Raw genomic sequence first — 27,801 nt, 5'->3', positions numbered from 1 at the left:
TCCCAGCCCCTCATTGGCTTACAAAATACCTGTCTTAGTCTGCCCCTTCTCCCTACCTCTTACACAAACAGTATTAATAAAAATATATTTTATTACTTTACCTCTTTTTGCTTGACCAGAAAAGACTTTATAAAACTACTCTGGTCATTGGCATCCAGTTTATTCCTTTGTTTTGTGAAGACCTCTTTAATAAACAAATGTAATTCATTGGTGTTCTGTTGGACAGATTTGTGAGTCCCAGGAATCCAGCGCATAACGGATGGAAAAGCATTGTACAACTGGAAAGAAATATGTATTAAGCCATTGCATATAGGAGTATATTTGTGTGTACAAACTCATCAGTATAACATACAGTGTATTGACTTCAAGCCTTGGCTGCAGAAGATGATGAGCACTAGACCGAGACACCAACTTTTACATTGGTCTTTGTGGCTACTAAACCACTACCTTCCACTTCCAAATGATGATGCAAAAATTTGAACATTCTCCTTACTAAGGAGGATGGATAACTCTCTATCACTTGCCTTTATGGGTTTAACATTGTCAATCTTGACCACAAGAGACTACTCAGCTGGACTTATACTAAAAGGTCTCGCACTAGCCTACAGGGCATCCAGCTCTGGCTGGATTCAGGCCAACTCTGCTTACACTTTTGTGAGAAGGTTTTTCTGGTACCTCATTTACCATGTATTTTCCAAGTGGGACCCCATCTCTTTTCCAATTTATGGACACCAGCTAGGGCCACTACACCCAGCACATAGTGCTGGTCTCTGCCCCAGCCTACACCTACAATCGCACTTCCTACTGCAAGCTGACAGCCAAAAATTATGTTTCCTGGCGACAAACAACATTCATAGAATGTGAATGGGCAGCCACACACACACAGAATTTAATGTAAAAGGAGAACATTAGATATATGTCCTTACAAGAGGTTCTTAAGTCTTTAATTCTCCGATAATTCTCACCTAGTAGTTTTCACCAAAGTGACACAGTTGCTCATGATTATGCATGTCTGGTAAGTTATCTTCCCAATACAACCTACTCCAGGTATGCTTTAGGCATGGGTTTGTACCAGGTGAAATTTTTCCCTGTCTCTACACCGCGTGCAGAATTATTAGGCAACTGAGTATTTTGATCACATGATACTTTTTATACATGTTGTCCTACTCCAAGCTGCATAGGCTTGAGAGCCAACTACCAATTAAGTAAATCTGGTTATGTGCATCTCTGTGATGAGGAGGGGTGTTGTCTAATGACATCAGCACCCTATATAAGGTGTGCTTAATTATTAGACAACTTCCTTTCCTTTGGCAAAATGGGTCAGAAGAGAGATTTGATGGGCTCTGAAAAGTCCAAAATTGTGAGATGTCTTGCAGAGGGATGCACCAGTCTTGAAATTTCCTAACTTTTTAAGTGTGATCACCGAACAATCAAGCGTTTCATGGCAAATAGCCAACAGGGTCGCAAGAAGCGTGTTGGTCAAAAAAGGCGCAAAATAACTGCCCATGAATTGAGGAAAATCAAGCGTGAAGCTGCTAAGATGCCATTCACCACCAGTTTTGCCATATTTCAGAGCTGAAACGTTACTGGAGTATCAAAAAGCACAAGGTGTGCGATACTCAGGGACATGGCCAAGGTAAGGAAGGCTGAAAAACGACCACCTTTGAACAAGAAACATAAGATAAAACATCAAGAATGGGTCATGAAATATCTTAAGACTGATTTTTCAAAGGTTTTATGGACTGATGAAATGAGAGTGACTGTTGATGGGCCAGATGGATGGGCCAGAGGCTGGATCAGTAAAGGGCAGAGAGCTCCACTCCGACTCAGACACCAGCAAGGTGGAGGTGGGGTACTGGTATGGACTGGTATCATCAAAGATGAACTTGTGGGACCTTTTTGAGTTGTGGATGGAGTGAAGCTCAACTCCCAGACCTACTGCCAGGTTCTGGAAGACATCTTCTTCAAGCAGTGGTACAGGAAGAAGTCGGTATCGTTCAAGAAAAACATGATTTTCATGCAGGACCATGCTCCATCACATGCATCCAACTACTCCACAGCGTGGCTGGTCAGTAAAGGTCTAAAAGAAGAAAAAATAATGACATGGCCCCCTTGTTCACCTGATCTGAACCCCATAAAGAACCTGTGATCCATCATAAAATGTGAGATCAACAGGGAGGGAAAACAATATGTGACGCTCACAGCCCTACCCTGGGAAGATGGGGTACTCGGAGCCGAGTCAGATGTTGGCGAGGCAGTCGTGGCCTGGACCCGTTCCGTGCCCAGGGCCGTCAGATGAAAGTAATGGGCTGTGAAAAGAAAAGAAAGGGCGCATGTGTAGACTCACAGGGCTATTTGCTGAATTTAAAAAGTGCCAGTACACTCACCTGTGAAGGTTGTGTACGTCTACACAACCAAGATTAAGCGTGTAATTAATGAGGCTCCGGGTCACCTCTATTTGTAGTACCGTCCTGTCGGTGTTTGCCTCGCAACTCCGTGCTCCTCAAGTGGTCACACGATCCTGCTGGACCAGATACCACGTCACCGCAGGTCCTCAGTAGTTTAACCCGGTGGTTGGATACCGCAGGTCCTCAAACATCCAAATAGACCAGGCCGCTCCTGCCGCTTTAGCTCCGCATGGGGATATCTCACAAGTAAACAATGGTGCAGCGGTCTCAGGGAGTGCCAAAGGAATACTGGACAATTTAGTAGATGTCAACCGACTTTTATTCTTCCTCCAATACCACTGCCACAACGCGTTTCAACGGTCTAAGCCCCACCTGATGAAGACGGCTTAGACCGTTGAAACGCGTTGTGGCAGTGGTATTGGAGGAAGAATAAAAGTCGGTTGACATCTACTAAATTGTCCAGTATTCCTTTGGCGCTCCCTGAGACAGCTGCACCATTGTTTACTTGAAAGTAATGGGCTATCAGAGTTGAGTGGTTACTATCGACTACGCCACCTGTGGTGTCTGGTGACTTTCACCAGCGCTCCTAGCAGTCCTCTGAGATGGGATGTATTAGCAGCAGGCGATGGTATAACGCCCCACAGGCGGAGCTGTGCCTCAGGGCAGATGAGACAGGAGGATGGGGAGAGTAGTACTGGGTCCCTCAGGTTCTGTGTGGTGCAGTAGGGAAATAAAGAGTCCGGAGGCCATATGGGTAGTCTTCCAGGTCTTTTACTCACAATTCTCTTAAGTACAGCCACAAGGCTTCTCCCTGCTCCTCACGGATCACTGTGTCCACCAGCGGTAAATGCTTGGAGCACCCAGGTGCTTCAGGTACTTCGTTCAGGACCCTCAGAGTGTTCCTAACTCTCCCTTTTGGACCTCTCCTGTCCGTGTGTAGACTAAGGCTGGGTCTCCCTCTGGACTATGCACAGATATGGGGCACGGCGGCAATTGCTGTTGCGTCCGTCGCGCGACGGGATCCACTGTAGCCTACCGGGCTTCTCTGACAGAGACTTGAAGTGGCAAAGTCAGATATCGGGGGCCGGTACCCCTCTTGCAGCAGGAGTCCCTCTGGCTGGGCCAGAATGGAGAGTACAGGTGGCGTACGCCGCTCCGTCCATGCTCCCTGGGATCCTTTTGCTTGTGGAGCTGTCACTATAGCTCCCGACCGTCTTAAGCAAGTGAACTTGACCGGGGTAGAGACACTGTTAACTCATACCCGCTCCTCGTCTCAAGGTCAGAGCACGAGGACCGTGCATCTTCAGCATGCTGCAGGCTCCAACACATGGCCGCTGCCAGCTGTGAAGATCATGCTCAAGAACCATGTACTAGGTGTCAAGAGCCAGGAATCAAGAACCTTGTGCTTATGATGGCTGGCTATTATATACATATCTTATGTGTGTAACTAAAAACTGTGTCCTGCACCCTCCACCCACTACATGGTTCCCCTAACTTTTGGTTCCCCTCACTCATGATCCTGCTGAGGCAGCACTATGGTGCTTACTTGCCCCCCCCATAGGTCAGGAGTGTGTAGTGTTGGATGCAGAAAAAGGGTCCTGAACAGTGCACCATCCTTACCTGGGTGAGGAGACACTACACCTGCTGACAGGATGCAGTGTTCCCTCTGTGGCGTCTGAACCATCAGGGGCGCCACAAGTACACCTCTCGGAACAGTGTCTGGGAGGCTGTGGTTGCTGCTGCACGCAATGTTGATTGAAAACGGATCAAGCAACTGACAGAATCTATGGATGGAAGTCTGTTGAGTGTCATCATAAAGAAAGGTGGCTGTATTGATCACTCATTTTTGGGGTTTTTGTTTTTGCATGTCAGAAATGTTTATTTCTAAATTTTGTGCCCTGATATTGGTTTACCTGGTGAAAATAAACAAGTGAGATGGGATTATATTTGGTTTTTATTAAGTTGCCTAATAATTCTGCACAGTAATAGTTACCTGCACAAACAGATATCCTCCTAAGATAGCCAAATCTAAATAAAAACCACTCCAACTTCCAAAAATATTAAGTTTGGATATTTATGAGTCTTTTGGGTTGATTGAGAACATAGTTGTTGATCAATAATAAAAATAATCCTCTAAAATACAACTTGCATAATAATTCTGCACACAGTGTATAAGACCTTATGGCTGTAATACCAATGCCATTCTCAAACTCTCAATCCCTAGGGTGCAAGAGTCCAACATGCACCTAATGCCTTTTGCACTTGGCTCCACCAACCATGGCGCAATGGAGTGATAGAATAGATTCAAGTTTGATGGCGTTCCATTTTAAAAGTGGTTCTCCAGGATTATTGATTTTAATGTTCGCAATCATTGGCTTGTCCCTTGTAAAAATATTAAAGAAAGCTCTAAAAGGATTTCAAAGATTTATAGCCATATGATTTCGCCACCGACACCCCATAAAACCAACTTTTATATATTCCTGGGTTTAAGAACTAAATATCTCCTTATCTGATAACAAAATCAATTCTATCTTATCCAATTCACATGTTTTTTCCAGATGTACATTTTTGCAAGAAAAAGCGTACAAAATTTTGACTTGTTGATACAAAACTCCAGAACCCTTGCACCACTTTGGTTTCATTGAATATAGCCTTTGCTGGAGATGTAGATCACATAAAGGGAACTAGTCCGATATATTTTGGTTTTGCCCCAAAATAAAACCATTTTGGGCTGAGATAGAGGAGACTTTGAAAAATATAGGCCTGAAAAATAACACTATAACTCCAAAAGAAGTCTTACTATTCGGCCCAACAGAACATTTTAAGCCCAGAAAACCTGCTAGTATGATTATTGGGGGCCGCCAAACATTTAGTATCCCTGCATTGGAAACAGTTAACTCCTTCCACCCATTCAGAATAGATGAAAAAAGTTAATATGAGTCGATGTCTTGAGGAACTCACCAGCTGGGAATCCTTCACACACCCCCAATTTCTTAAAGTCTGGAAGGGATGGAAACCTGAACCACTGAGTTAGACAATATATTAATCCATCTAACAGTAATAAATCTCAAGTTTATTGATCATTTTTCTTTTTTTGTTCCACTGCCCTATTTGAGATTCACAATTTCACAATTGTTACTGTCAGTTAGCGTCACTAATTTTGCTTTCTTACAGCCTATTACATTGTAATCATAGTTAAGACCAGTATTTCTAGGTACTTTATTGTTGTTGTTCTATTGTTATAGTTTTGCCCTGTTTTACCTTGTTCCTAAATTTTGTTTTAACCCCTTAAGCCCCGCGGGTGGTTTGCGCGTTAATGACCGGGCCAATTTTTACAATTCTGACCACTGTCATTTTATGAGGTAATTACTCTGGAACGCTTCAACGGATCCCCCTGATTCTGAGACTGTTTTTTCATGACATATTGTACTTCATGATTGTGGAAAAATTTCTTCGATATCACTTGCGATTATTTGTGAAAAAAATGGAAATTTGGCGAAAATTTTGAAAATTTTGCAATTTTCAAAATTTGAATTTTTAAGCCCTGAAATCAGAGCGATATGTCACACAAAAGAGTTAATAAATAACATTTCCCACATGTCTACTTTACATCAGCACAATTTTGGAACCAAAATTTTTTTTGTTAGGGAGCTATAAGGGTTAAAAGTTAACCAGCGATTTCTCATTTTTCCAACAAAATTTACAAAACCATTTTTTTAGGGACCACATCACATTTGAAGTCACTTGGAGAGGTCTTTATGACAGAAAATACCCAAAAGTGACACCATTCTAAAAACTGCACCCCTCAAGGTGCTCAAAACCACATTCAAGAACTTTATTAACCCTTCAGGTGATTCACAGGAATTTTTTGAATGTGGAAGAAAAAATGAACATTTAACTTTTTTCACAAAAATGTTACTTTAGACCCAATTTTTTTATTTTCACAGGGGTAACAAGAAAAAATGGACCCCAAAATTTGTTGTGCAATTTCCCCTGGGCACGCAGATACCCAATATTTGGGGAAAAAACACTGTTTGGGCGCACGGCAGGGCTCGGAAGGGAAGGAGCGCCATTTGACTTTTTGATTGTAAAATTTGCTTGAATAATTAGCGGACGCCATGTTGTGTTTGGAGAGCCCCTGTGTGCCCAAACTTTGGAGCTCCCCCACAACTGACCCCATTTTGGAAACTAGACCCCCCAAGGCACCTTTATAGATGCATAGTGAGCACTTGGAACCCCCAGGTGCTTCACAAATTGATTCGTAAATATGAAAAAGTGAAAAAAAAAACACTTTTTCATTTTTACGAATCAATTTGTGAAGCACCTAGGGGTTCCAAGTGCTCACTATGCATCTAGATAGGTGCCTTGGGGGATCTAGTTTCCAAAATGGGGTCACTTGTGGGGGAGCTACAATGTTTGGGCACACAGGGACTCTCTAAATGCAACATGGTATCCGCTAACAAATTGAATGGAAAATCGGCTCAAATTGTTAGCGGACACCACATTGCGTTTGGAGAGCCCCTCTGTGCCCAAACTTTGGAGCTCCCCCACAAGTGACCCCATTTTGGAAACTAGACCCCCCAATACACCTATCTAGATGCATAGTGAGCACGTGGAACCCCAAGTGCTTCACAAATTGATTCATAAAAATTAAAAAATGTTTTTTTTTTCACTTTTTCATTTTTACAAATCAATTTGTGAAGTACCTGGGGGTTCCAAGTGCTCACTATGCATCCAGATAGGTGCCTTGGGGGGTCTAGTTTCCAAAATGGGGTCAATTGTGGGGGAGCTCCAAAGTTTGGGCACACAGGGGCTTTCCAAACGCAACATGGTGTCCGCTAACAATTTGAGCCGACAATTTGTTAGCGGATATCATGTTGCATTTGGAGAGTCCCTGTGTGCCCAAACATTGGAGCTCCCCCACAAGTGACCCCATTTTGGAAACTAGACCCCCCAAGGCACCTATCTAGATTCATAGTGAGCACTTGGAACCCCAGGTGCTTCACAAATTGATTCATAAAAATGAAAAAATGTTTTTTTTTTCACTTTTTAATTTTTTACGAATCAATTTGTGAAGCACTTGGGGGTTCCAAGTGCTCACTATGCATCTAGATAGGTGCCTTGGGGGGTCTAGTTTCCAAAATGGGGTCACTTGTGGGGGAGCTCCAATATTTGGGCACACAGGGGCTCTCCAAACGCAACATGGCGTCCGCTAACAATTTGAGCCGATTTTCCATTCAATTTGTTAGCGGACACCATGTCGCGTTTGGAGAGCCCGTGATGTGCCTAAACAGTGGAGCTCCCCCACAAGTGTTCCCATTTTGGAAACTATCCCCCTCAAGGATTTTATTAAGGTGTATAGTGAACATTTTGAACCCAGAGGTACGGCACAGAATTTGTTTACATTAGATCATCATATTGAATAAGTTGTCTTTATTCTTGAGCGCAAGTGCTCGCTACTTGAGTTTGCATCGGGTACTCAGGTATGCACCATGTACAGCGTGTGCTCGAGTGATATGCTCGAGTCCCTGCTCCACATGTTTCACGGTTATTAGACACCCAAAAAAAAACATGCGGGGATCGCTCGTGCATGGCAGGCAATCCCCGTAAAGTTTTTTGGCCGCGAAGCATATGGGGCAGAGACTCGAGCATGTCACTCAAATACCCACGATACTCAATGCATACCAGAGCACCCGATGCAAACTCAAGTAGCGAGCACTTGCTCTCAACACTAGTCGCCATATCGTCATCTTTTTTTCTTACTTTTGAAAAAAATCCGAACCCCAGCCCTAACCCTAGCACAACCCTAGACCTAGCACAACCCTAGCCCTAGCACAACCCTAGCCCCAGCACAACCCTAGCCCCAGCACAGCCCTAGCCCCAAACTCAGCCCTAACCCTAGCCCCATCCTAACCCAAGAGTTTATTTTTGACGCTGTTCCTTGTGCGGTATAAGTGATTAGACGACTTTATTCTTCGGGTCGGTGTGATTACAGCAATGCCAGAATCATATGGGGTTTTTATGACTGACAGCTGTCACACACTAAAAGACGCATTTTTTGTAAAATCTAGTTTTTGCATCGCCATATTTTGAGAGCTATAATTTTTCCAGATTTTGGCAGACAGTCATGTGACGGCTCGTTTTTGCGGGATGACTTGACGTTGTTATTGGTGCCATTTTCAGGCACGTGACATTTTTTGATCGCTTTCTATTCCGATTTTTGGGAGGCAGAATAAACAAAAACCAACAATTCAGGAATTGTTTTTTTTTTTTTTTTATTCTGTTCCGCGTGTGGTAAAATTGATGAGGTAGCTTTATTCTTCGGGTCAGTACGTTTACAGCGGTACCACATTTGTATCATTTTTCTATGTTTTGGCGCTTATACACAATAAAAGCTATTTTATAGAAAAAAATATTTTTTAGCATCGCTTTATTCTGAGAGCTATAACTTTTTTATTTTTCAGCTGATGGAGCTGTGTGGCAGCTTGTTTTTTGCGGGATGAGATAACGTTTTCAGCGGTATCATTTTTATTTATATGCGTCTTTTTGATCGCGTGTTATTCCACTTTTTGTTTGGCGGTATGGTGATAAAGCATTGTTTTTTGCTTCGTTTTTTTTTTTTTTTTTACCGTGTTCACTGAAGGGGTTAACTAGTGGGACAGTTTTATAGGTCATGTTGTTCCGGCGATACCAAATATGTGTACTTTTATTGTTTTTTTTTATAATAATATTTATTGATGGGTACATTATATTTTTATTTTTGGTGGATTATTTTTTTTATTTTTTTTTTTATATTTTTGCAAATTTTTTTTTTTTTTTTTTCCCACTTTCACACAGTTTATACACTTTATTACTTTGTCCCACTCTGGGACTTTCACTTTTTTTTCTCTGATCACCTGCATGGCACAGGAATGCAGCACCATCCCTATGCCATGCAAGCTGTCAGAAATGCACAGTGTGAAGATTGCTTGGAGATGCACTGCGCATGTCCAAGCAATCTTCCTGCTGTCTGGTGACCCGGATGTTGTCATGACGACATCGGGTCGTCATGGCAACACCCGGGAAGCCTTTGCAGACTGCGCTGGAAGCCGGAAGAGGAGGTGAGTATCGGCGATCACCTCCCCTTGCCCCCGCAATGCCGCGATCGACTTCGATCGACTTCGATCGCAGCATCGCGGGGGTTAATGTGCTGGGAGCGGTGCAGGACCGCTCCCTGCACATAGTACCGGGTGTCAGCTGTGACAATCAGCTGACACCCGGCGGCGATCGCGCCCGCACAGCCTGTGTGCGCGCGTGATCGCCATGACGTACTAATACAGGTCTGGCTCTTAAGTCCCAGGGCACAGACGCGTATTAGTACGGCAAATGTTAAGGGGTTAAACATGTTTTAAGTGTCTTTAGACACTTCTTGTGACATTATGTGTCAATTTTCACTGTATCTAATAATAATAATAAAAATAATAATAATTATTATATAATAATGTAATATAATAATTTATTTTTATAACGCCAACATATTCCGCAGCACTTTATTATATTAGGGGGAAGTTGTACAGACAATAAAAACGTTACAGAATAAGCATAACTAAGATATTAAAAGGAGTGAGGGCCCTGCTCGCAAGCCTTCAGTCTATGAGGAAATAGGCGGGGGGGCACAAAAGGTAAAATGTACATATCTTATATAATACAGCCATAATATACTAAATAGGGTAAGTACATAACCAGAGATGAGCGGTGTTCGACTAGATCTGTTCGCCAATTTCAAATTCGAGCTGTTTTGGGCGGTGTTCGAGTCGTTCGACGAACGCGAACGATTTGCAAAAAATTTGGCTGTTCGAGGTTATGTTCGATAACTGTTCGTGCACCAAAAGCGTAACTGGATTTTTTCACATCATGCAGGGATTGTCTGCCACTCACTGTAAAGTCACAGCCATGGTGGTTGTGGCATTACAGTGGTTGCCCAAATCGATGGGAACAGTGCTCACAGTGAAACATGAAAAGCCGGCAATTCAGCAACGGCATACACCGGTACCCAACAATTTAGAACAGAAAGAATAGAGCATCACACATTAGATTAGACTGACAGCGTGGGAAAATTCTCCTGTGCTTGCGGTGAGAACAGGAGAATTCTCTCACGCTCTCCGTAAACACAGGAGAATTCTCCCACACTGTCAGTGACGTGCATGAGGTGAGCTGAGTTGATTGGACATGAACTCGGCTCAACTGGATGCCGTCACAGTCAGACACTGAAGAGCGCAAGCATGCCTGCGCTTCTAAGTGTCTGCGGCATGGCAAGTGGATGGCAGCTTTGGGCTGCGATCCAGCCTGTCATGTGAATGTAGCAGAGCTGGAGCCGTCCTGGGAACCATGGAAATGTAAGGATGAGGTTGGTTTATTATTTTACTTTTATTGCAGAAGACATTTGCTTCAGCTGGAATGGGCATGATGGTAAGTATGGTTTAATTTAGAACAAAAAAGAATTGTGTGTTTATTTCAATTAAGGGACTTTATTCTGGGTATTTGTGTTTTTTTTTTACTTTGACTATGGGGTTAGTAATGGGGGTGTCTTATAGACTCCTCTCCATTACTAACCTGGGCTTGATGTCAGCTGGCATTATAAGCTGACATCAACCCCAGCCCTATTACCCCACTGCCACCGCTACAGGGCACTGGGAAGAGCGAGGCTAAGTGCCAGAATTTGCGCATCCCATGGATGCACCATTTCTGGGGCGGCTGATGGCTGGTGTTTCTAGCCTGCAAGGGGGCCAATATTCATGGCACCCTTCCTGGGCTATTAATATCAGCCCCCAGCTGTCTACCTAGCCTTTGCTAGCTATTAAAATAGGGGGGACCCAACATCATTTTTGGGGGTGGGTCCCCCATTTTAATAGCTAGTAAAGGCTAGGTATTCAGCTGGGGGCTGATATTAGTAGCCTGGGAAGCTCCATGGGTATTACCCCCTTCCCAGGCTTCAAACATCTGCCCCAGCTGTATGTTTAACCTCCGCTAGAGACTAAAATTACGGGGAACCCCACGCCAATTTTTTTTTAATAAATCCTTTATTTTAACACTAAATGACAAGTACATTAATCAAGACTATCACTGTACTTATTATATATGCGACTGACATGTTTCTATCTATCTAATCTATGTGTGATGCTCTATTCTTTCTGTTCTAAATTGTCGGGTACCGATGCTGAATTGCTGGCCGGCTTTTTTAAAGAGAGTGTCTTCTGAGGAGTTTGTCAGCTTTTGAACACCTTTGAAGGTGTTTTCTACGTGTTTTTATTTGCCTGCCATTGGTTTTAACGGTGTTCGAAGGTGTTCGACAGTGTTCTAAGGTGTTCGACAAACAGTTCCACGAACATCCCGGTGTTCGACGAACCGAACCCGAACACTACTGGGGTGGCTCAACACTATACATAACACTACATGAACTGGTCACCAGCCAGTATGTGTATAGTCCAGACCGAGGCTAATAAGTGCATGGATGGTATGAACATGATTTTGAAAAAAAATTTAATATGGGCCAAACTAGGACAGTTAGATAAGTATGTTGAGGTGATAGGACAGTCTAAAGAAATGGGTTTTTAATGCACGCTTAAAACTGTGGATATTGGGAGTTAATCAAATTGTCCTGGGTAGTGCAGTCCAAAGAATTGGTGCAGCATGTGAGAAATCTTGGATACTGAAGTGGGAGGTTCGGATTATGGAGGATTTTAGTTTTAAGTCATTAGCAGAATGGAAGAAAACAGAAATGTAAAATGTATTTGGATCATAAAAATGGGTAAGGGTGTGATAGAATCAAGCAGATCCCAATAGCAGCCTAATATGTGCTGTATTTCATAAACACCTACCTTCCCACCCCTGTAGACCTCTGCACCAGGGACTACATTATCATAAAAAATTACGAGAAAAATAAACTTACCAAGGCCATGGGGCTGCCAAAAATCTTGCCATTTTCCATTACTATTTTCAAAAGTCTGTGAAGTTTTTGGTCACCATAGTCAAAGCGATAGCCAAATAATATAGATACAATGATATTACAGACGGCAGTGTTCATAATCATGGTGTTGTTGAAGGGTTCACCTAAAGGAACAGCAAAACATAAGGTAAGATAATGTTTAGGAAGCTGATGGCTGAATTTATTGACCAGTCTAAATTCAGAAAATGTATAAAAACAATAAAGAATGACATTTAAAGGGTCACTTACAAAATTGTTATTTACCTGTAGATATTCTTGCAATCTTTAAATCATGTTAGGCTGGTGAATTGGAAACACAGCTGTCACAGTTTCAACATTCACTGTGGCCAAGGAACACTGTGAGTGACAGCTTAGCCTCCCTATGGGATCTGGAGTGTGCTGGACTGTCAATTTTGTGAGCGACAGTCCGGTCATCCAATCTGATTCTGGCGCATGCTGGGTTGTCAACATTTTCATTGAAAGACCTGCTGCTCAATTTGGTCTAGTCTGCGGGCAATTTACAGGTGCATCCCATCCTTAATCATTTGCAAGGTATTTAGCTGGCTAACTGCTAGTAGTCAGTGTCTGTTGTAGCTTTGCTTAAGTTAGTTGTGCTTGCTTAGCCCTGTGTCTCTTTCCTCTGACCTTGTTGCTGGACTTAGGATTTGTCCTGACTATTCTTGCAGATAATCCCTCCTGCTCTTGATGCTCTCTAACTTCAGGTATCTGACCCTGGACTTGACCTCTGACTATTCATTTGTTTTGCACCCTTGCCTTAACATACCCTTCAGCTTTTGATCCCAGACTGTGACCTGACCATGCTTTTGTCTTACACCTCTGAACTAACAGCCCTCCTGGTATCTGACCTCAGACCTCCTGACTAACCTGCCTCATGGTTTGTCCTTGAGTTGTGACTCAGCGTCACAACTGCTATAGGCAAAAAAAATAATTCTATTCTCCCTGCAGACACTTGCTTCCAATCTTTTAGATGGTACACGGAGCTGTAAAGGTCATCAATCACTACACAGTCAGCACGCTGTTGTCACTTTCCTGCATATTGACTGACAGTCTGCTCTGTTGCTTCAGTGCAGAATATGTGAGGAGAGCAGGCTGACAATCAAAGTAAAGTGAAAATGGTAACAGTGCCCTGACCCTGTAATGAGTAGTGATTAGTGATGAGAGAGCACTAAAGTGCTCGGGTGCTCATTACTTGGGTCGAGCACATTGGAATACTCGGGTGCTCGACCCGAGCAACGAGCCCAATGTAAGTCTATGGGAAGCTTGAGCATTTTTCAGGCGGCTCCACCCGGCGGTCTGCAGAGGGCCTAAAATTGCCCAAATCGATGGGAACAGTACTCAAATGGCATGGGAACAGCATGGGGAAGACCCATGGAAGCATTTCTGACTCCCAGGTCACTACTGTCAACAATGTTGTCAGAGGTATTACGCCACTTTTACGGACTCACAATAAAACATACAAAAAAAACAACAAAATGGATTTTCCTGAGAAATATGTTAGGGAACATCCTTGTCAGGGTAATGACTTGTATATAAGGCAAAATAAACAAACAAAAACAAAAATACTCCTCCACACCATAGGCTATGTTCACATGTAGCGTTTTTGATGCACTTTTGCACTTTTGCGTTTCTTTCATGCCCCTTGGAAGAGCCGTGGAGGTCAGAGGGCCTCCTAAAAACAATGTTCCCATTATTAGGAAGGGGGTCTTTCATTGCGTTTGCTTATGCAGTGAATGCAAGGGTTGCCAAAAGTTTGGAGTCACCCAATGCCCCTTGGAAGAGACATTGAGGGCCTCATGAAGAAATGTTCCCATCATTAGGAAGTGGGTCTTCCATAGTGTTGGCCTATGCAGTGAATGCAAGGGCTGAAAAAAAATTGTGAGGCACTCCAATGCCACTTGGAAGAGATGTGGAGGGCCTCATAATAAATGTTCCCATTGGAAAGGAGCGGATCTCCTATACTAGTAATGCCCATGCACTAAGTGTACGGGCTGACAAACATTTACCCCTGGGGGAATACATGAACATACTGTATACAAAAATTTTTTTATGGGCATCATAAACACCCTTTAAAAAAATTATGTGGGTGTTGCATCACCCTGGTGATATGGTGATGGAGGATGAGGAGAAAGAGGAGGACAAGAGCAAATAGTCAAAATAAGGAAGCGTATACCCATGTGTGGGGGTGAAAAGGTGCATGGGTAAACCGCTCCCAAAAAAAGACACTGGATTTGAGTTTATGTTACGCTGCTATCATTCGGTGGTGTTGAGAAGTCTGGCCCAATCCAGCCCTTGTTCATTTTTATAAGAGTCAGCCTGTCAGCATTTTCAGTTGACAGGCAGATGCGCATATCAGTTATAATTCCACCAGCGGCACTAAAAACTAGCTCTGATAAAACGCTAGTGGCAGGGCTGGCCAGGACCTCCAAGGCATAGAGAGCCAGTTCATTTCACATATCCAGCTTGGATACCCAATAATTATAAAGCACAGAGGAAACACGGAGGACTTTATTACAGTCGGCAAGGTACTCCCTCAGCATCTTCCCAAACTTTGAACTCCTTGTGAGAGTACCCCGTACCTCAGGGCCTGTGCGATGGGAGGGGCGGAGAAAATTCTCCTTGAACTTTGACAGTGTTCCCCTTCTTCTGCTGGAGTGAAGTTGTGTCTCTCTCGTCTGCAGCCCTTGGTTGTCCAATGAATTGTGAAATGCCGCTTGCGTTTTCAGAGGGGAATATTTTTAATAGTTCCACAACAAGGGCCTTCTGGTACAGCCCCATTTTTGTAGACCTGTCCACCTCAGGAATAAGAGATATAAAGTTCTCCTTGTAGCGTGGGTCTAGAAGTGTCACCAACCAGTAATGACTGTCACCCAAAATTTTGAGAACGCGAGGGTCATGAGAAAGGCAGTGTAACTAGAGATGAGCGTTGTTCTACTCGAACTGTTCGCCAATCTCAAATTCGAGCTGTTTTGGGCGGTGTTCGAGCCGTTCGGCGAACACGAACAATTTGAGAAAAATTCGGCTGTTCGAGGTTATGTTCGATAACTGTTCGTGCACCAAAATCATAACTGGATTTTTTCTCAGTAATGATGAAAATTAATGTTAATACGCAGTTTGAGTGTACAGCGGGGTGGGGGGAGGGGCAGGGGATGGATCTCTGCAGGAACAATGAAGATCTCCATTTTTTTTTCTCTTTCCCGCATTTGCAGTGGGGAGGTGCAATCTGTCAGCCTATCAGCAGCGCACACACGGAGCGAAGTGCTTTTTTTCACACAAGCAAGGGCATGTGTCATTGGCAGTGTATGTCACATGTCCTTGCCCTATAAGACCAAGCCATTTTCCCCGTCGCCACCATTTTCTCACTGCTGCAGCTGCGTGTTAGACGGCACCGCTGTTGCTGTGTGCGCTATACCTTGTTAATTTCAAGCCAATTTTCGCACAAATATACAGATAGCTTGGGAGTAGGGAATAGTTGTGATTGCAGTCCTTTTAAGGACTAGGTTACAGCATTTCCTACGACTTTTATCAGGGAGGTCTGTGCTCTTAAATAGATAGGTTGTGGGAGTAAAGACTAATTGTAATTGGAGTCCTTTTCAGGACTAGGTTACATGAGTTCCTATCAGTTTTTGCCAGGCAGGTCTGTGCCAGTGCTGTGCAAATTTTTTTCACAGCATTTGGCTGAATCTAGCAAAGCTAATCCTTTTTGGCCTATTGCAGAGTGTGTTAGTCAGTGGAGTAGCCTATCTGTGTTGCAAGATATAACACCTGTGTATAGAATACCAATTTTTTTACTGCACCTAGTGAACTAAAATCTTTTGGGCATAGCATCATTCTATTAGTCCATCTATACTGACCTCCATCAGGTTGCAAACTGAATATATTTTTTTTCTGCATCTAGCTCTGAAAAAATATTTGGGCTTCTAGCAGTGTGTGGGACTTGGTCTACTAGTCCATCTATACTGACCTCCATCAGGTTGCAAATTAAAAATAATTTTTTTCTTCATTTAGCTCTGAAAAAATATTTGGGCTTCTAGCAGTGTGTGGGACTTGTTCTATTAGTCCTTCTATACTGACCTTCAGCAGGTTGCAAATTGAATATAATTTTTTTCTGCATCTAGCTCTGAAAAAATAGTTGGGCTTCTAGCGGTGTGTGGGACTTGGTCTATTAGTCCATCTATACTGACCTCCATCAGGTTGCAAATTAAAAATAATTTTTTTCTGCATCTAGCTCTGAAAAAATATTTGGGCTTCTAGCAGTGTGTGGGACTTGGTCTATTAGTCCATCTATACTGACCTCCATCAGGTTGCAAATTAAAAATAATTTTTTTCTGCATCTAGCTCTGAAAAAATATTTGGGCTTCTAGCAGTGTGTGGGACTTGGTCTATTAGTCCATCTATACTGACCTCCATCAGGTTGCAAATTAAAAATAATTTTTTTCTGCATCTAGCTCTGAAAAAATATTTGGGCTTCTAGGAGTGTGTGGGACTTGGTCTATTAGTCCATCTATACTGACCTCCATCAGGTTGCAAATTAAAAATAATTTTTTTCTTCATTTAGCTCTGAAAAAATATTTGGGCTTCTAGCAGTGTGTGGGACTTGTTCTATTAGTCCTTCTATACTGACCTCCAGCAGGTTGCAAATTGAATATAATTTTTTTCTGCATCTAGCTCTGAAAAAATAGTTGGGCTTCTAGCGGTGTGTGGGACTTGGTCTATTAGTCCATCTATACTGACCTCCATCAGGTTGCAAATTAAAAATAATTTTTTTCTGCATCTAGCTCTGAAAAAATATTTGGGCTTCTAGCAGTGTGTGGGACTTGGTCTATTAGTCCATCTATACTGACCTCCATCAGGTTGCAAATTAAAAATAATTTTTTTCTGTATCTAGCTCTGAAAAAATATTTGGGCTTCTAGCGGTGTGTGGGACTTGGTCTATTAGTCCATCTATACTGACCTCCATCAGGTTGCAAATTAAAAATAATTTTTTTCTGCATCTAGCTCTGAAAAAATATTTGGGCTTCTAGCAGTGTGTGGGACTTGGTCTATTAGTCCATCTATACTGACCTCCATCAGGTTGCAAATTAAAAATAATTTTTTTCTGCATCTAGCTCTGAAAAAATATTTGGGCTTCTAGCGGTGTGTGGGACTTGGTCTATTAGTCCATCTATACTGACCTCCATCAGGTTGCAAATTAAAAATAATTTTTTTCTGCATCTAGCTCTGAAAAAATATTTGGGCTTCTAGCAGTGTGTGGGACTTGGTCTATTAGTCCATCTATACTGACCTCCATCAGGTTGCAAATTAAAAATAATTTTTTTCTTCATTTAGCTCTGAAAAAATAGTTGGGCTTCTAGCGGTGTGTGGGACTTGGTCTATTAGTCCATCTATACTGACCTCCATCAGGTTGCAAATTAAAAATAATTTTTATCTGCATCTACAGTACCTCTGAAAAAATATTTGGGCTTCTAGCAGTGTGTGGGACTATTTGTATTAGTCCATCTATACTGACCTCCATCAGGTTGCAAATTCAAAATAATTTTTTTCTGCATCTAACCCAGCCAATAGTTTTGGCCTAATACCACAGTTTGGACACTCAGCTCTGCTCGGTTACCATCCATTGTTTTTTTGTGCAAACAACTCCAGAGTTGTGAATTAGTTAACCACCAAAATGAGTGGAAAAAGGCCTGCTGCTGGTGGAAAGGGGAATAGGCGTGTTGGGAAGGGGAAAAAAGGTTGTGTCTGTGGGGTAGGTGTTAAAGCAACAGTAACATCTGCAGAAGAAAGACCATCTTCCAGCCAAACTAAAATGTCTACTTCTTTTAGCGGACAATGTGATAAGATCCCTTTCTTACGGCCACGCCAATCGCTACAAATTCCAGATGAGGCACAAAAACAGCAGGTGCTTCAACGGATATCAAGTGCTCCTTTAAGTGGGCTCTCCTCCACATCAACTTCAACATCACAAATACTCCAGTCCTCAAAGGTGTCACCCAAATCGCACTTGCTTCCTCACAGCTCCCAAATCTCCAGCTGCCCGTCTGAGTATGAGGTAGAACAGATGGTTGAGTCTGCAGAGCTGTTTACTCATACTATAGCCTGGGAATCAGAGGTCGACTCCAGCGCTTCTGTGAATCCAGACGAGGAAATGATCTGCACTGATGCCCAGAATCTTTATGAGTCGGATCCAGGACCAGACGCAGAAGGTTCTGACCATAATGTAGACCCTCATTCCCAAACTGTAACTCCTGTTGGTGGAGACAATGAGGAAGACGATGATGAGACTCAAATACCTGATTGGAGCGACAACTTTAGTTTTTTGTCAGGGCAGGAACAGGTTGGCTCTGAGGACGACGGGTGTGATAACGCACAGGGTGATGATGATGAGGTTTAAGATCCCACTTACTGTCAACCCACAGTCAGCCAAGAGATGAGGTCAGCAGAGGAGGTGGAGGAAGATGCTAGCGACGACGAGGTCAGGTTGCGCCTTCCTGGACAGAGACGTAGTACTGGAAGCACGTCAACAACTGCATCCTCAAACACAACTCTGCCTCTCACCACAAGTCGTGGTGGCTCTTCAGGTCGCATGGGTGCTAAGCCTTGCATAGCCTGGGCATTTTTTCAGATCGATAAAGATGACCCAACTCGTGTTATCTGTAACATTTGTCAGCAAAAGCTAAGTAGAGGCCAAAAAATACATAGTTTGAGTACTTCATGCATGAACCGGCACATGGACATGAAGCATAAGTTGCAGTGGGAAGCTCAGTGTGCTACAATGCGGCCTAGCCGGCCGGGCCAATCACCGTCTGCCATATCTTGTGCATCCGCGGCCTCTTCATCCTCTGTGACTGGGGGGACAGCAGTCACACCTGTTTTGGGGCGCAGACCTGCCACCTCTTTACCCGCAACAGCCAGCGTGATTGGCAGGTCATCATTTTCTTTGGAGGTGGTAACACCAGCTGGTGTTGAGCGCTGTCCGACATCGATAGCACCACCTTTGGATCAAGGCAACCTAACATGTCCGCCTGCATCTTCCTCACAGACCGGCAGTTTGCCGGGGACACCCTTATCAACCCCGTCTAAGCACAATAGCCAGCCCTCGGTCCCTCAGATGTGGACAAGTAAAAGACCATTTCCTCCTAGCCATGAGAAAGCTAAGAGGTTGAATTTCACCATCTGCAAGCTCTTGGCTACAGAAATGCTGCCTTTCCGCCTGGTGGACACAGAGGATTTTCGAGACCTTATGTCCGTCGCAGTGCCCCAGTACCAGATGCCCAGTCGGCACTACTTCTCAAAGAAAGGTGTGCCTGCGCTCCACCAGCATGTCGCACACAACATCACCGCTTCTTTGAGAAACTCTGTGTGTGACAGGGTGCATTTCACCACAGACACTTGGACGAGTAGGCATGGACAGGGGCGTTACATGTCGCTGACTGGGCACTGGGTAACTATGGTGACAGCAGGACAAGGGGCTGCTGTCCAAGTCTTGCCGTCCCCACGAGTTGTGCGTCAATCCTCTTTATGTCAAAGTTCCTCCACTGCTTCTGCCTCCTCAACCTCCTCTCGGTCTTCCACCTGCACCCAAATCCTGTCTGGTCATGCCACAAGCTTTCTAACTGCGCAGAAGGGATCCTGCACACCTCCTTACTATGCTGGCAGTAGGGCTCAACGTCATCAGGCGGTTTTTACATTGAAATGTCTGGGAAATGTGAGTCACACAGCTGAGGAGTTGTGGTCAGCTCTGGAGAACCAATTTCATGAATGGTTGTCTCCACTGGACCTGAAACCAGGGAAGGCCGTGTGCGACAATGCTGCAAACCTGGGTGCGGCCCTTCGCCGGGGCAATGTCACACACGTGCCTTGTATGGCTCACGTGTTGAACCTGGTTGTCCAGCAATTTTTAGCCCACTATCCCAGACTAGATGGCCTTCTGCAGAGGGCACGGTCGCTGTGTGCTCACTTCCGCCGTTCGCATCCCGCAGCTCAGCGACTTACATCTCTACAGAAGTCGTTGGGCCTGCCAATTCACCGGCTAAAATGCAATGTGCCTACCCGGTGGAATTCAACTCTGCACATGTTGCAGCGACTGTGGCAGCACCGACAAGCCCTGGTGCAATACGTTCTGACGTATAGCCTGGGCCAACGAGATTCAGAGGTGGGGCAAATCACGCTGGAGGAGTGGTCTCAGATCAGGGACCTATGCACCCTTCTGCACAGTTTTGAAATGGCGACGAAGATGTTTAGTGCTGACGATGCCATTATCAGCATGACTATTCCGGTGATTTACATGCTGGAGCACATGTTAAACAGAATTCGGAGTCAGGTGGTGGCACAAGAGGAGGTGGAGGAAGTAGAGGAGGAGGAGTTGTATGCGGAAGGGCTAACATCTGCAAGGTCCAGACGGTCGGCAGCACCAAGGCGGCAGGCATGTGAGGGTGGGGGAGATGGTTTTACCAGGGTGCATGGTAGCAGCCAAACTAGTGAGGAAGGTGCAGGAGCCCAGGAAGAAGTGGAGGACGAACTGATGGAAGACTCATCAGATGAGGGAGACCTTGATCACATTTCTGTTGTGCGAGGTTGGGGGGAGAGGACAGAGGAAGGAAGCATGATTGTTACCTCGCCACCAACACAACAGGGACTTGGTGCTCCTGGATGCGCAACACACATGAGTGCCTTCTTGCTGCACTACCTGCAACATGACCCTCGAATTGTGAGAATTAGAAATAATCCTGACTACTGGGTTGCCACACTGTTAGATCCCCGGTACAAAAGTAAATTTGCAGAAATTATTCCTGCCATAGAAAGGGATGCACACATGCAGGAGTATCAGCAGAGACTGTTGCAGAATCTTACATGTGCTTTTCCACAAAATACCAGTGGTGCACGTAGTGAATCTCACAGTTCCAACTTGCCAACCGTGGGACCGTCAAGTGTTCAGCACTCAAACCGTAACAGAACCACAGTATCTGCTGGTAACATCAATTTTGCAGAATCATTTCACCACTTTTTTAGCCCATCCTTTGCAAGGCCACAGGAGACAAGAAGTCTGACACATAGTCAACGCCTAGAGACGATGGTACAGGAGTATCTCCAAGTAAACATTGAAGCCACGACTGTGTCACTGGACCCTTGCTCTTTTTGGGCTTCCAATCTGGATAAATGGCCGGAGCTAGCCACTTACGCCTTGGAGATCTTGTCATGCCCCGCAGCCAGCGTTCTGTCTGAACGTGTGTTCAGCGCTGCTGGTGGTGTGCTGACAGATAAGCGCACGCGGCTCTCCACTGATAATGTAGACAGACTCACGTTCATAAAGATGAACAAATCATGGATCCGAAACGACTTTTCTACCCCTGTGTCATCCTGGGGAGAGTAAAAGCTTGATGATTGGTTAAAATCACCCTACCAACCGTTTTAAGCTTTCAAATTAATAATCATGTTTATCTGTATCTTGACTGGAAAATAATTTGGGCTTTGTAGCAGTGTGCAGCACTGATCCTATTAGGCCATCTATACTAAAGCTTCACCAGATTTAAAATTAAAAATAATTTTTAGCTGCATCTAGCCCGGAAAATAATTTTGGGGCTCCGAGATGCGCAAGGCACATAAGTGCCTTCTTGCTGCACTACCTGCAGCATGACCCTCATATTGTCAGAATTCGAAGTAATCATGACTACTGGGTTGCCACACTCTTAGATCCCCCAAACTTTTCAATCAACCTTTTCATTTTAATAAAGACCAAAAAAATGGTCATTTTTGAAATTATAAGCATTAGCAGGTTGTTAGAAACTGAAATCAAACAGTTTTCAACTCAAAACTTTATTCTAGGTGATGTTACATTTTCACATAGGACCCCTTGTTCGAAAGGAGCTTCTGAACTCTCTCGTCCATTGAATTTGTCAGGTTTTGGATGGTTTCTGCTTCAATTGTTTTGCATGAGGACAGATTACCCTCCCAGAGCTGTTGCTTAGATGTGAACTGCCTCCCGCCATCATAGACACTCCTTTTAATGATGCTCCAAAGGTTCTGAATGGGGTAGAGGTCAGGGGAGCATGGGGGTCACACCATAAGTTTGTCCCCTTTTATGCCCATATCAGCCAGAGATGCAGATGTTTTATGTGCAGCATGAGATGGTGCATTATCATGCAGAAAAATGATCTTGCTGTGAAATACACGGTTCTTCTTCTTGAACCATGGCAGGAAGTGCTGTTTGAGAAAATCCACATACATTATGGAGTTCATCTTTAGCGCCTTCAGGGATCCTAAAGGGGCCGACAATCTCTCTCCCCATGATTCCAGCCCAAAACATTACTCCACCTCCTCCTTGTTGGCGCTGTAGCCGTGTTTGCGTGGGGTGTCCATCAACCAGCCATCCTCCACTCCATCCATCTGGACCATCGAGCGCTGCACGGCACTCATCCGTGAACAAAACAGTTTTGAAATCAGTCTTCATGTAATGTTTGGCCCACTGGAGCCATTTCTGCTTGTGTGAAGTGGATAGAGGAGGTCGACAGGATGGCGCATGCACAGCTGCAAACCTCTGAAGGACCCTGCATCTTGTTGTTCGGGGGACGTTGGAGGCACAAGCAGCTTCAAAAACTTGTCTACTGCTATGACAAGGCTTTTTTGCCGCTGCTCTTTCAACCTGACGTAATTGCCTGTAGGAAAGAGTCCTCAATTTGCCCTTATCAGCACGCACACAAAGTGATCTATTTCAGCCATAACAGCATGGATGGATATATGTGATTGAGTGATATATACTAGGACATCATCAGCAAATAGATAGCACTTGTACTCGGTGCCTCCCACCTCAATCCACCTAATATTGGGGTTATGGCGAATTGATGAGAGCAGGTGCTCCGTCACTAGGATGTATAAGAGAGGGGACAGAGGACATCACTGCCTTGTCCCATTGGTGATTGTGAAAGGTGATGAAAATGTTCTGACGCACCCCCTGGGCCTTGGGACACCCGGAGCCGGACCCTTTTTGGTGGATGCTGGTGGTTGTAGTCTTCGTGGCGGCGACCCAGTTCCGTGGCTCAGGGCGGTCAAACCAGTGGCGGAACTATTTATGTGGTTTTCATGTTTAAATGTCCGACTACGCCACCCGTGGATTGCGGTCAGAGTGAACCGCCGCTACAGGGCAGACCGCTGAGGCTGGTGTTGTGGGTGCAGCAGAGCGTAGCATAACTCCCCACGGGAGGAGTATAGCCTCAGGGCAGTGTATGCGGAGGATGGGGGTGATGGTGCAGGGCAGCAGCAGTAACGACACGGAGTCAGTGATGCAGTTCAGGGCCTTTACTCACAGTTCTTATTATCCAGACCACGTCTGCAGGTAACGGCTGCCCACGTCGTACTGTGCTCACCAGGTGAGGGGCTCAGACAACTCCCAGATAACTTTGGAGCACTTCACAGGACCCCCTTTGTGTGTCCTTTGTCTGGCCTTTCTTACCAACACTTCTGTCCGGCTGCCTCGGGCCTCCTCTTGGTAAACTTGGCGCCAGTTTCCCTGACCCTATGTGGTGCCTTCCTAGCGGGTGTAGCGAGGGGCTGCGCCACATAAAATGTCAGAGCCTCCGGTTTCTAGCTGAGGGTCATTTCCTGCCTCCACTAGTTCGGGGACCGGTCTCCCCCTTTGGCCTGACCCCTCCACGCAGGTGGATTTGGGCGTGCGGTGGCGACTCGCCCGTCCGCACCCCTGGGATCCCTTCATTCCTCGTTCCTGGAGCCTTCTCCGCTCCTCTTCCTTCCTTCTCCCTCTTCCAGGCCTGGGCCTCTGTTACTAGGCCCGCCTCCGGAGCAGAGCTCATGCAGAGCCCCTGCTCCCTGCCACTTCTGCTCAGACTTCTCTGCACTGAACTAAGATGGTGCCCCCCTTTTATACTCCCTTCTCAATGCACCCAGGAACTGCTTCCTCCCTGCTCCTGCACTACAGGGTTCCCCTTCCTCAGTGTTCCCTCCCCCCACTCCAGCCAGGGACAGGGACTGTCATGCCCATCTCAGGGGCATATTGGTCGCCCTGCCCCACGGCAATGTGGTGTAATGCATGCAGGTGTCGGGTCCTGATCCACACTCCATCCTTACCTGAGAGTGAGATATCACACCTCTGGGTGAGGTGCAATACGTCTGTAGCAACCGAGCCCTCAGGGTGCTACAGTTCCATTTATCTTCAGCCTAGGTGACGTATTGCGATACAGGGCCGTGATTTTGGCTATAAAAGGGTCCCCTAGACCCCTACCCCAAGCTTTTTAAGAGAATCATATATGGCGTGCCAGGAGACTCTATGGAATGCTTTCTCAGCATCCAACGAGAGTATCTAATTCCAAATTTTTAACTGCATCTAGCCCAGGAAATACTTTGTGCCTAGTAGCAGTGTCTGCTAGTGAGCAGATTATCCTGGCTGTTAAGCAAGCTGCACCACCTGTAGTTTAGACACTTAATTTTTTCAAAGGAAATGCTTCGTTACCATGGGATACTTAGTGAAGAGCATCAGGAGGCACCCCAAGGCATAGGGGCTGGGACTGGCAGTAGGATGCCTTGCGGTGGACAGCCGAGCTCGATCCTTATAAAAGCTTTTTAACTGCAGCAGCTTTAGTGGACGCTACTGGAGCTGGAATTACCGCGGCTGCTGGCATGAGACTTGCCCTCCAATAGATCCTTGTAAATGGATTTAAAGTGTATTCATTCAAATTAGAGAGACAATTTAAATTAAAAAGCTTAGCGCTGCCTCCACCACAGGGGGGCTCGCTCGACCCAGCAGCGGACAGGCACCAGTATTGGGAGAGGGGGGCTGGCCGTCAGGGTTCACCGCGGCTCTGGCACAAACCCGGCGACACGGAGGTGGCACGGGCAGGAGCGGACTGGCCGTGTCGGCTTCTCACTTTTTGGATTTTAGAAGGGCATGACATGCCTATATCTGTGTCTCCCCCTCCTTTTACTCCTCCACCTCTTTTATTTTCGCATGACTATATGTACTTGTCACTTTTCCATGTGTTAGTTATGTCTCCTGAGCAGTTTGTCAGCTTTTGGACACCTTTGAAGGTGTTTTCTATGTGTTTCTATGTGTTTTTGTTTGCCTGCCATTGGTTTTAACGGTGTTCGAAGGTGTTCGACGAACAGTTCGACGAACAGTTCGGCGAACACACGGGTGTTCGACGAACCGAACCGAACTCGAACACTACGGGGGTGGCTCAACACTAAGTGTAACATAAACTCAGCCATGCATGCCAAACTGCTAACAGGCAAGACTTCCGTGTCCTCACCAAGAGGATGACTGACCATGCTCTCCTCCTCTGTGTCCTCAGGCCATCCACGCTGAACAGACGGTATCACAGTTGTGCAGGTAGTACCGTCTATAGCGCATGAAACTAGCTCCTGTTCTTCCTCTTCCTCCTCCTCATTGTCACCCAATCCACATTGAGATGAGATGAGGCTGGGCTGTGTGTAATCACCCTGTATAGTTCCTTTCTCCATCTCATTGTGCTCCGCCTGCAATGCATCCTCTTTGATTGTGAGCAGAGAGCGTTTCAGAATACAGAGAAGCAGGATGGTAGCGCTAATTATGGTGTCATCGCCGCTCACCATCTTGGTGGAGTCCTCAAAGTTTTGGAGAATGGTACATATGTCTGACATCCATGTCCACTCCTGTCCAGTCCTGAGGTCTTATGTGTGGAGTCTGATCTGAATACCGACAGCCGTGTTGATGCTGGCAGTCAACAACTGCCCTCTTCTGCTCACAAATCCTTCCCAACATCTGCAATGTAGAGTTCCAATCCGTGCGGACATCACAAACCAGTCTGTAAGCCGAAAGTTTAAACACTGCTGAAACACGGCAAGGGCGGCGGAAGCTGTAGGTGACTTTCTAAAATGGGCACACAGGTGGCATACTTTAACAGGCAGGTGTGGGTAGGATTTGATAAACTGCTGAACCATGAGGTTTAGCACATGGGCCAGGCATGGTACGTGTGTGAGCTCGCCTCAGAGTCGCCACAAGGTTCTGGCCATTGTCATACCCGACCACGCCTGGCTGTAGGTTCAGCGGTGTGAGCCACAGATTTGCCTGCTCTTTCAGAGCTGCCCACAACTCTTCAGCATTTTGCGGTTCGTCACCTAAGCAAATTAGCTTCAGCAAAGCCTGTTGCGACTTGGCCGAGGCAGTTAGGCAGTGCTTCCAGCTTGTAACTGATGTGGTCATTTCGGAGATGGAGGCTGAAACTTATATGTGATCCGTGTGACGGACAAACCACAGTATTAAATACCTGTTCTGTAGGTAACTATTTTGAACAGCAAACCGGTGCCAAAAACTTCGCTGACACACTGAAACAAATTTTTAATGGAGGCCAGAAATGGCAGTATATGTGAAAACGTGTATGTGATCCGTGTGACGGAGAAAACACAGTTTTAAATAGCTGAATTTTTAGCGCTGTAATATGGAAAGGACCTGGCTGTATTCTGCAGTGCCAACAAACAAATGGCGCAGAAAAACAGTGTTCTCTGGATTGCTTTTTAAGCAGAAAATGAGGATTAAGATCCAAAAAAAATTATTCCTGGCCCCTGAGAAATGGACCTGTTTAGAAATGTCTAACAGCAGCAGAAGGCAGAACTGGAATGGAGCTTCTTGTGCTATATGCACTGCAGTCTGCTTTATAATGTACATTGCCTGCCTGCCTATATACACGGCCTGCCTGATATCTCTGCAGATGGATTAGTCCTTAGAAGGACTGTTTGTTGAGATGGATATGTGTCTCTAATATAGTTTGGTACACCTACACTAACTAGAAACAAGCAAATCTCTTCCTAGCTCAGCAGCACCTCTCCCTACACTGTCTGATTCCAGAGTGACTGTGACGAGCATGGCGGCGCCGGGTCTGATATTGACCTGATGATGCTGTACGGCCAGCCAATCACTGTAATGCCACAACCAACATGACTGCGGCCTTACAGTGAGCGGCAGGCAATCCCTGCATGTTCATTAGCTCGGTAAAGAGCACCAAATATGCCGGGAGGGGATCCAAGCTACCGCCGAGCAACCCCAGAAATACTCGGCGAGCGCTGAGCATCTCGAGCAGTGAGATGCTCAGGCGAGCACCAAGCAGTAGCAATCATGCTTGTTCATCACTAGTAGTGACTATTACAGCTCCCAGCAACACCCCAATTATTGGAATTGAGCGGATGAAGGTAGAATAAAAATCAATGTTCTCCAATAGCGGCTCTTCTAGTTAATTAGCTCAACTTTATATAAATTATATTCACCTGCAGATTACCAATATATTTGTAGATATGTAAATAACATTTTTTAAGGTGACATATTCACTTTAATAGTTATATTTATGAACATAGGGGGCAGTATTATAGTAGTTATATTCTTGTACTTAGGTGGCAGTATTATAGTAGTTATAAACTTGTACATAGGGGCAG

At 45.0% G+C, this 27,801-nt stretch overlaps 1 pseudogene; it reads right to left on the bottom strand.

The window, feature by feature from the left end:
* Positions 1-27,801, bottom strand: part of LOC141258834 (cytochrome P450 2K6-like) — a 228,435-nt pseudogene that overhangs the window by 173,669 nt on the left and 26,965 nt on the right.

Source organism: Phyllobates terribilis, unplaced genomic scaffold, assembly GCF_046119375.1.
Source record: "Phyllobates terribilis strain yellow unplaced genomic scaffold, ASM4611937v1 Scaffold_3__8_contigs__length_932513732, whole genome shotgun sequence".
Classification (NCBI taxonomy): domain Eukaryota; kingdom Metazoa; phylum Chordata; class Amphibia; order Anura; family Dendrobatidae; genus Phyllobates; species Phyllobates terribilis.
This window is presented reverse-complemented; position numbering and strand designations above follow the sequence as displayed.